Here is a 7,538-nt window from a genome sequence, read left to right as displayed (position 1 = left end):
TAAAAATAAATATGAACCGGTATCTTTAACAACTGCATCCGGGTATTTCAGTTATTTATTTCAAATTAAGAACGCTAATTAACAAAAAAAAATTTTTTGCGGTTATACATATATACGAAAATTAATCTTAATTTTGTTCAAAGTGGAAAACTCTACTCACTAAAAAGAACTTTCGTTCACACATTTCTATATACAAAGAAATTTCCTGAATTATCCATCAGTCGACACTGAAGAATTTTGAATTTATTTCATACAATTTTTAAATGAGCTCAGACCCAAAAGAATCAAAAACATCTCAATTGTTAAAAGTACCAAAGATGATTTCAGATGATAAAAGTCCATGTACACCTGCAGAAGCTACACGCTCAAAGCAAGGTGCTACAAAGCAAAAGAGGGGTAAAGACATTTTACTAACAATTACACTAAACTCATATCGGAAAGTGACAGTTTAATAAGATACTGCACTAGATTCTCATCTTCGCCGATTCAGGACAATTCTGAATCGATATTAGAAATCAAAAAGGAAAATCTTGATAATTTCTGGACACGTCTCCAAGCTGCATATGACGCAATAGTAGAATCTGACGACTCAGATATACCTGAAAATTTTAAATCCTCGGCCAAGTACGAAAACTGCTTACACCAGTTTTAAGAAACAAAAGCAATGATTTCGGATCAATTAAAATTAATTAAAGCCATAGCACCTGCTCCACATCCGAGAGTAGAGCTACAAATTCAATGTCAAGAGTCAAATTCAGGCATCCATCTCAAGGTGCCCACATGTGATACAGAAATCTTTCATGGTGGTTATGAACAATGGCCGTCCTTCCGGGACATGTTTACAGCCGTTTACATAAACCACCCAAAATTAACAAATGCACAAAAATTGTATCACCTCCGATACAAAACAAAAGGTCAAGCAGGCGTCATAGTCAAATAGTTCGCACTAAATGACGATAAATTCAATCTGGCTTGGGAAGCTCTAAAAGCGAGATACGAAAATGAAAGAATATTGGTCGATAAACAAGTAACGATACTAATGAACTTGCCCAAAATTCAGAAAGAAACAAGTGATGAATTTATTAGACTACAATCCACTGTTTCTAATTGTTTGTCGGTTTTATCGACACAAAATATTCCCACAGACAGCTAGGACCCTATTCTGGTAAATATATGCACCGCGGCATAACCAGAAAAATCGTTACTTTTGTGGGAGCAATCGCTCTCATCTCGGAAAAAATGCCCAACGTAGCAATAACCATTTAAATAGAATTTTTTTTAAAAATCAATCGTTCACGTCCGAACAGTATAAACAAACGTCATGCGAACTGTGTACAGGAGGGCATAAACTTAAATCTTGCGATAAATTCAAAAAATTAAATATTGTCGATAGGAACATTTTTGTGTGAGAACAAAAAGACTTTGTACAAATTGCCTATCACATGCACATACACTTAAAGAGTGCCAAATTTAATTGCGTTTATTGTCATAAACGACATCATTCAATGCTGCATTACAGCACATTTTCCAGCTCACCCCCAAACAGCGCAAATATGAAAAGAGCCACTGGTTTAGTTGCAACAGCAAATCCCGAAGTGCGAAATCCCGAAAATTGCCAAGAAGCACCATGCAAAGGCATTAAAAACCCAAACGGTACACAGCGAAATTCAATGTAGAGTACTACTACCCACAGCAGTCGTCTCCATCGAACACCGAGGAGAGCTGTTTAAACTTAGAGCCTTAATAGACCAAGGATCACAACGATCTTTCATAGCGTCTAGGACTCAAAATAGGCTACAACTGCCAACAAAGCTAGCCAATTTTGAAATCACGGGAATGGGCGGAAGAGTTGTCCAAAACTCAAATAAAATCTGCCCCATTAATCTAATTTCCCCCCAAGCAGATAAGCACATACAAGCAGAAGCTATAGTCTTACCGCAACTTACAAATATGCTTCCTAGCTATGACATAAATAGCAAGCATTGGCAAAAGCTTTCACACCTAAAGCTAGCAGATCCCAAGTGCAACACTCCTGCTCAAATAGATCTTCTATTAGGCAGCGATCTCATACCACAGATAATACTCGAGGGTATGGAGAAAATTTCGAATACACTATTGGCACAAAATACTATTTTTTGTTGGATCCTAAGTGGACTAGTTACGGAATCAGTTACCACTATGACCACTCAAGTTGAGGAAATCTCAAACGAATACCTCAATTCACAATTGAAAAAATTTTGGGAGTTAGAAGAGCTCCCCCCCATATCAATCACAACCCCTGAAGATGAGTATTGTGAAGACTTTTACAAAGCCACAACTACTAGATCAGATAATGGTCGGTACGTCGTACGACAACCACTAAAACAACAATTTCCCAACACAATCGCCTTAAGTCACTCTCGCACCTTTGCAATACAGCAGTTTCAAAGTATGGAAAAAAACCTACTTAAAAAAGGCGAACTCAAACCAGTATATGATGGTGTGTTGGAAGAATATCTCCATTTAGACCACATGGAGGAAGTAAGTCCATGCGAAAAAATCATCAACGGCAAATACCACACATTTTACTTGCCGCATCATGCAGTGGTAAAGCCAGACAAAAAAACAACTAAAGTAAGAGTTGTTTTTAATGCATATAGATCTACTAGCTCGGGGAATTCCCCACGCTCCAACCAGATTTAATGCTACTCATTTTAAATTGGCGTATATTCAAATACGCACTTTACGGAGACGTCGAAAAAATGTATAGACAAATAGTCGTACATAAACACGATCAAGATTTTCAGCGAATTATTTTCCGAAAATCTCCCAATAGTCCACTACGCGACTATAAACTTAAAACAGTTACCTTTGGCGTCAACTGTGCTCCATATTTTGCCATTCGAACACTCCACGAACTGGCAGAAAACACAAAGTCAGAATTTCCTCTGGCAACCAAAGTGTTAAAAACACAAACATATGTAGACGATATCTTGTCTGGAAGTCACAGTCTTCCACAAGCATACGAGTCACTCTCACAAGTGGTAAAAGCCCTCAAAACCGCAGGGTTTCCGTTGAAAAAGATAACGGCGAACCCCATAATATTTTAAAGGACATACCTAATGAAAATTTGTTAGATACTAATTTCCGAAAATTCGAAAAAAAAAGTACAACAAAAACTCTGGGGATCCAATGGAATGCGATATCTGACCAGTTTTCATACACTACAGAGTCAATGTCAGCATTGTCCTCCATAACAAAACGCTAAATTTTATCCTCTGTGGCAAAACTTTTCGACACGCAGGATGGCTTTCGCCAATTATAATACAAGCGAAAATCTTGATACAAGAATTATGGCTAGATGGAACCGACTGGGACGAACAAGTAAAACCACTTCGATTAGAAAACTTGTCCCAGTTTGCGAACAATCTAAACGATATCTCACAGATACAAATCCCACGATAGGTAAATTATGCCCCAGAGCACAAAGTCGAACTACACGGCTTCTGTGACGCTTCTGAAAAGGCAAACTATATATGTTCGCACACAAAACGACACTGCGATCACATGCCACTTACTAGTAGCAAAAGCAAAAGTGGCTCCTTTAAAAACAATAAGTCTGCCACGACTTGAATTATGTGGAGCGCTACTACTAGCCAAACTCGTGTCCATCGTACAAACGCATTTAAACATGGCACAATATAAATTATATCTATGGTCCGATTCCGAAATTGTACTAGCCTGGTTAGAAAAACCACCACATGCATGGAAGACGTATATTTCCAACCGAACGTCTCAAATACTTGACCTAGTAGGATCAGCCACTTGGCGACATGTAGCCAGTGCTGACAATCCTGCTGATCTAGGTACAAGAGGATGCAAACCCCTGCATCTTTCCACCACCACCCTCTGGTGGAATGGCCCCCGATGGTTAACAGAATCTCCCGATTCTTGGCCACAATCGCCCATGCGCAATATAATAGCCCCAGAAAGTCGAAAAATCGACTCTTTTCACACAACAGTGGATGATACTGACATCCTCGAACGGTTTTTATCGTATCCCCGAGCACTCAGGATAATCGCTTCCACGCTCAAGTTCATAGAACGACTCAAAATTAAACTTAAGGGAGTAACTTCATTACACTCCCAATGCGATACAGTGACGCACCTAGACTTACAAAAAGCAAAGGTCGCTCTTATCGCATCTACGCAAGCGCGCTACTTCAGCCGCGATATATCACTTTTGAGAGAATCAAAACCTTTTGACAAGAGAAGTCCCCTCTTAGTTCTAAACCCATTCCTCAAACGAAAGGTCTTCTTCGTGTGAATGGTCGGCTTGCCAATTCAAGCCAAACGTATAACGAACGCCATCCCATAATTGTTCCACACACTACTCATCAATTATATCCACATATTAATGCTTCATGCCGAACATCGCCTCATGCAACATATGGTCCGCCAGGAATTTTACATTCCCCGACTTAAGCCCCAAATAAAGAAGTGCATTTTCTTGTGCAAAATCTGTACCACGCAAAAGCAAAAGATGAGAACACGGATTATGGCAGCACTTCCCCCGGGACGCTGCAACTTCTCTCTGCCTTTCTCCATCACAGGTGTTGACTTTGCTGGGCCTTTTCAAATAAAGGCGTCCATGTTAAGGTCTCCCACCGAAAAACAATTTGTGGACTTTATCAAACAAGTCTCACCTGAGATTGTACAAAAGTACGCGCCCCAAGGCATTAATTGGCAATTCATCCCCCCAAGCGCTCCTTATATGGGTGGTTTATGGGAATCAACTGTAAAAAGCTTCAAATCCCACTTCAAAAAAGTAGCTGGAAATTACAAATTCAATTACGAAGAATTCACGACATTATTAATTCGAATTGAAGCCATTCTCAATTCACGGCCTCTTACAATCCTTTCGCAAGATCCCTCCGATTTCACAGCCTTAACTCCAGGGCACTTTCTCAAAGGAACACCCATTCTGGCCATACCTGAGCCAGGCGTGGAGTCGCTATCCTTATTAAATCGCTGGGAAAGAATTAAAATTCTCCATCACGATTTCAGCCGTCGATGGAAAGAAGAATACATAAAGGATCTCCATAAACGATACCGTTGGAAGACTCCTGAACAAGCACCAAAACTTGGAGATTGTGTCATCATCCATGATGATTGTCTACCCCCTACCGAATGGCGGCTTGGGCGCATAGAAAAGCTACATTACGGCTCCGACGGTCACATACGAGTGGTTGATCTTCGTACACAGGGCGGAATGCTAACCAGACCACTCGTGAAGCTATGCTTTCTCCCAACCGCCGATAATTGCGACACAGCAAATCGCAAACAATCAACCGGTACTACCGCAATACAATAAAATCATCAAATCAAGAAGCAAAAAACCGAAAAACTCGTTAATAACCGTTAAAAATAACAAATAACTAATAAAAAAATGGTCGATCAATACGATGACCCATTCATGCCACATAACGTGGCATGGGCATCCATATCCTTTATATGACAAATCTGCATAATTAAACAACTCTTTCATACAGATAAACATGGATGTGGATACGCCAACTACTCCCACGCCAACTGTGCGGTCGGCTACCAACGTGCCACGCACGGCAATGTAACGACACCGATGTCAGCACCAGTTCCTCGCGGTGGCACGCGACCTTCACCGACGCTATCATCGCCGCCTTCAGAGGCACCTCGTATACGATATCCCATTTTTCGGCGCCCACATCACCTGCAACATTGTGGGATTTTCAGAAGTATGCGCCCATTGCAACGATAGCAAGTTGCCCAGGCACACGGGCACTGTCTAAACTGCCTATCGCACACGCATGGGACTCAAGAGTGTGTGTCCACGGGTCTGTGCCATATTTGCAGCAGACCACATCACACACTACTTCATCGCATCTCGAGGCGCGACGTTGGTCGGCCACCTACACTGCGAAGCCGCGCAACAGGACCTCGACCCTCAACTCGTGCGGTACACCCGCGGAATGTAACACCACGGAGTCGACAGCCTAGACCGCAACCACGTCGTTCCAATGGTCTGAGCAGCGTTGTGGAAACGTTACAAGAGCTGCAGCGACTACTAGGCTAATAATTTGCCTAGGAGGGCCGGGATGGCTAAATGGCCACTCAATCCCCCCGCACCGTAAGACACTGTCACACTACACCAATTCACATCCACATCACCACACTTACTTACCATACATTCCACATCACTACACCATGCACCAACACGCACACAAATACAACTTAACACCGATCACACCACCATGAAGACATCAACAGATATATAAGGGACTAAAAGAAGGATCCCGCTTCCCTTTTTTCATCGACTCGCTAGCGATCAGTTCTTTGAGCACCCGCCTAAATCGACTCTCTTTCTTTTTTAATTATTATTTGCTAACGGTGAGTGAAGGTAAAATTAACTTATTAGTTACTTCAATACCTTTAATTTATTTTTTAACTTCCCGCTAAGAAAATGGAAAATTTTCTAAAAATCGGGAAGATATTGGTTTCACCCCATTTTGCAAAAATCGAGTTCTCAACAGATCTCGCCGTTCTGAGGGTCGAGGAAGCTTCCCCGAACATTTCTACGATGATGTCCGTATGTCTGTATGTATGTGTGGATGTATGTGTGTGTGTGTGGATGTATGTGACCCTCTTATAACTATTAAACTGCTCAAAACTAAACGGCATTCCAAAGGGTTTCATTGCACTTGAATTTCGTGTAAGTTTGGACCCAATCGGACCAGTAGATTTCGAGAAATTTCAAAAATAAAAATTTTGAGAAATCGAATTTTTTCCAAACGACTTGACCGATCGACACCAAAAACTAATCAGTTCTAAACCTTGAAGAAACACATCGTTTGCCGCAAACCGGGTCGAAATCGGTTGATTTACTTGCTAGATATCGAAAACGAAAAATTTCGAAGAGCTCAAAAGCAGTGAAAAAAGCGAAATTTGAACGTTAGCGTATGAAACTAGAGGGAAGTGGCCCTTGAGTGGCCCTTGAGGCCAACCGTTTTCCACATTTTTTTTTATATAACACGTCAATAACTCGTTCTATACACCGTTTATATTACTTGTTTTAAAATAACAATCCAGTGGACAGCGACTACCAGAAACTCCTACAGATTACAATCAAATGCATGAAGACATGCATATGTATAAGAGAAAGAAACAACTAAGGGATCTGAGCGATATTTCAAGAATCTCTTCCAACACTTTTACAAATTTTTACAAATAACCTCTTTTCTGAAAAGAGAAAATTCATATTCTTGAAATTTTAAAATTATTTTTAATGAAGCGCATATTTTAAAGATCACATTATTGATTTTAAAAATTCTAAATGCTTTTTCTTGGCATACTTTATGACATCTTACTATTATTTTTGAAATTTCCCTTCCTAGTCACAACGAAAAATATCATAAATTAATTAAAAGTAGCCATACACGACACACTTGTGTTTTCTACATGCATAGCATGTAGATCCACTTTCAGCTGCAATGCGTAAACATGTGTGAATTGTGTTTTTAATA

This window comes from Bactrocera oleae, chromosome 3 (assembly GCF_042242935.1).
Source record: "Bactrocera oleae isolate idBacOlea1 chromosome 3, idBacOlea1, whole genome shotgun sequence".
Classification (NCBI taxonomy): domain Eukaryota; kingdom Metazoa; phylum Arthropoda; class Insecta; order Diptera; family Tephritidae; genus Bactrocera; species Bactrocera oleae.
Note: the sequence above shows the minus strand (reverse complement) of the source record.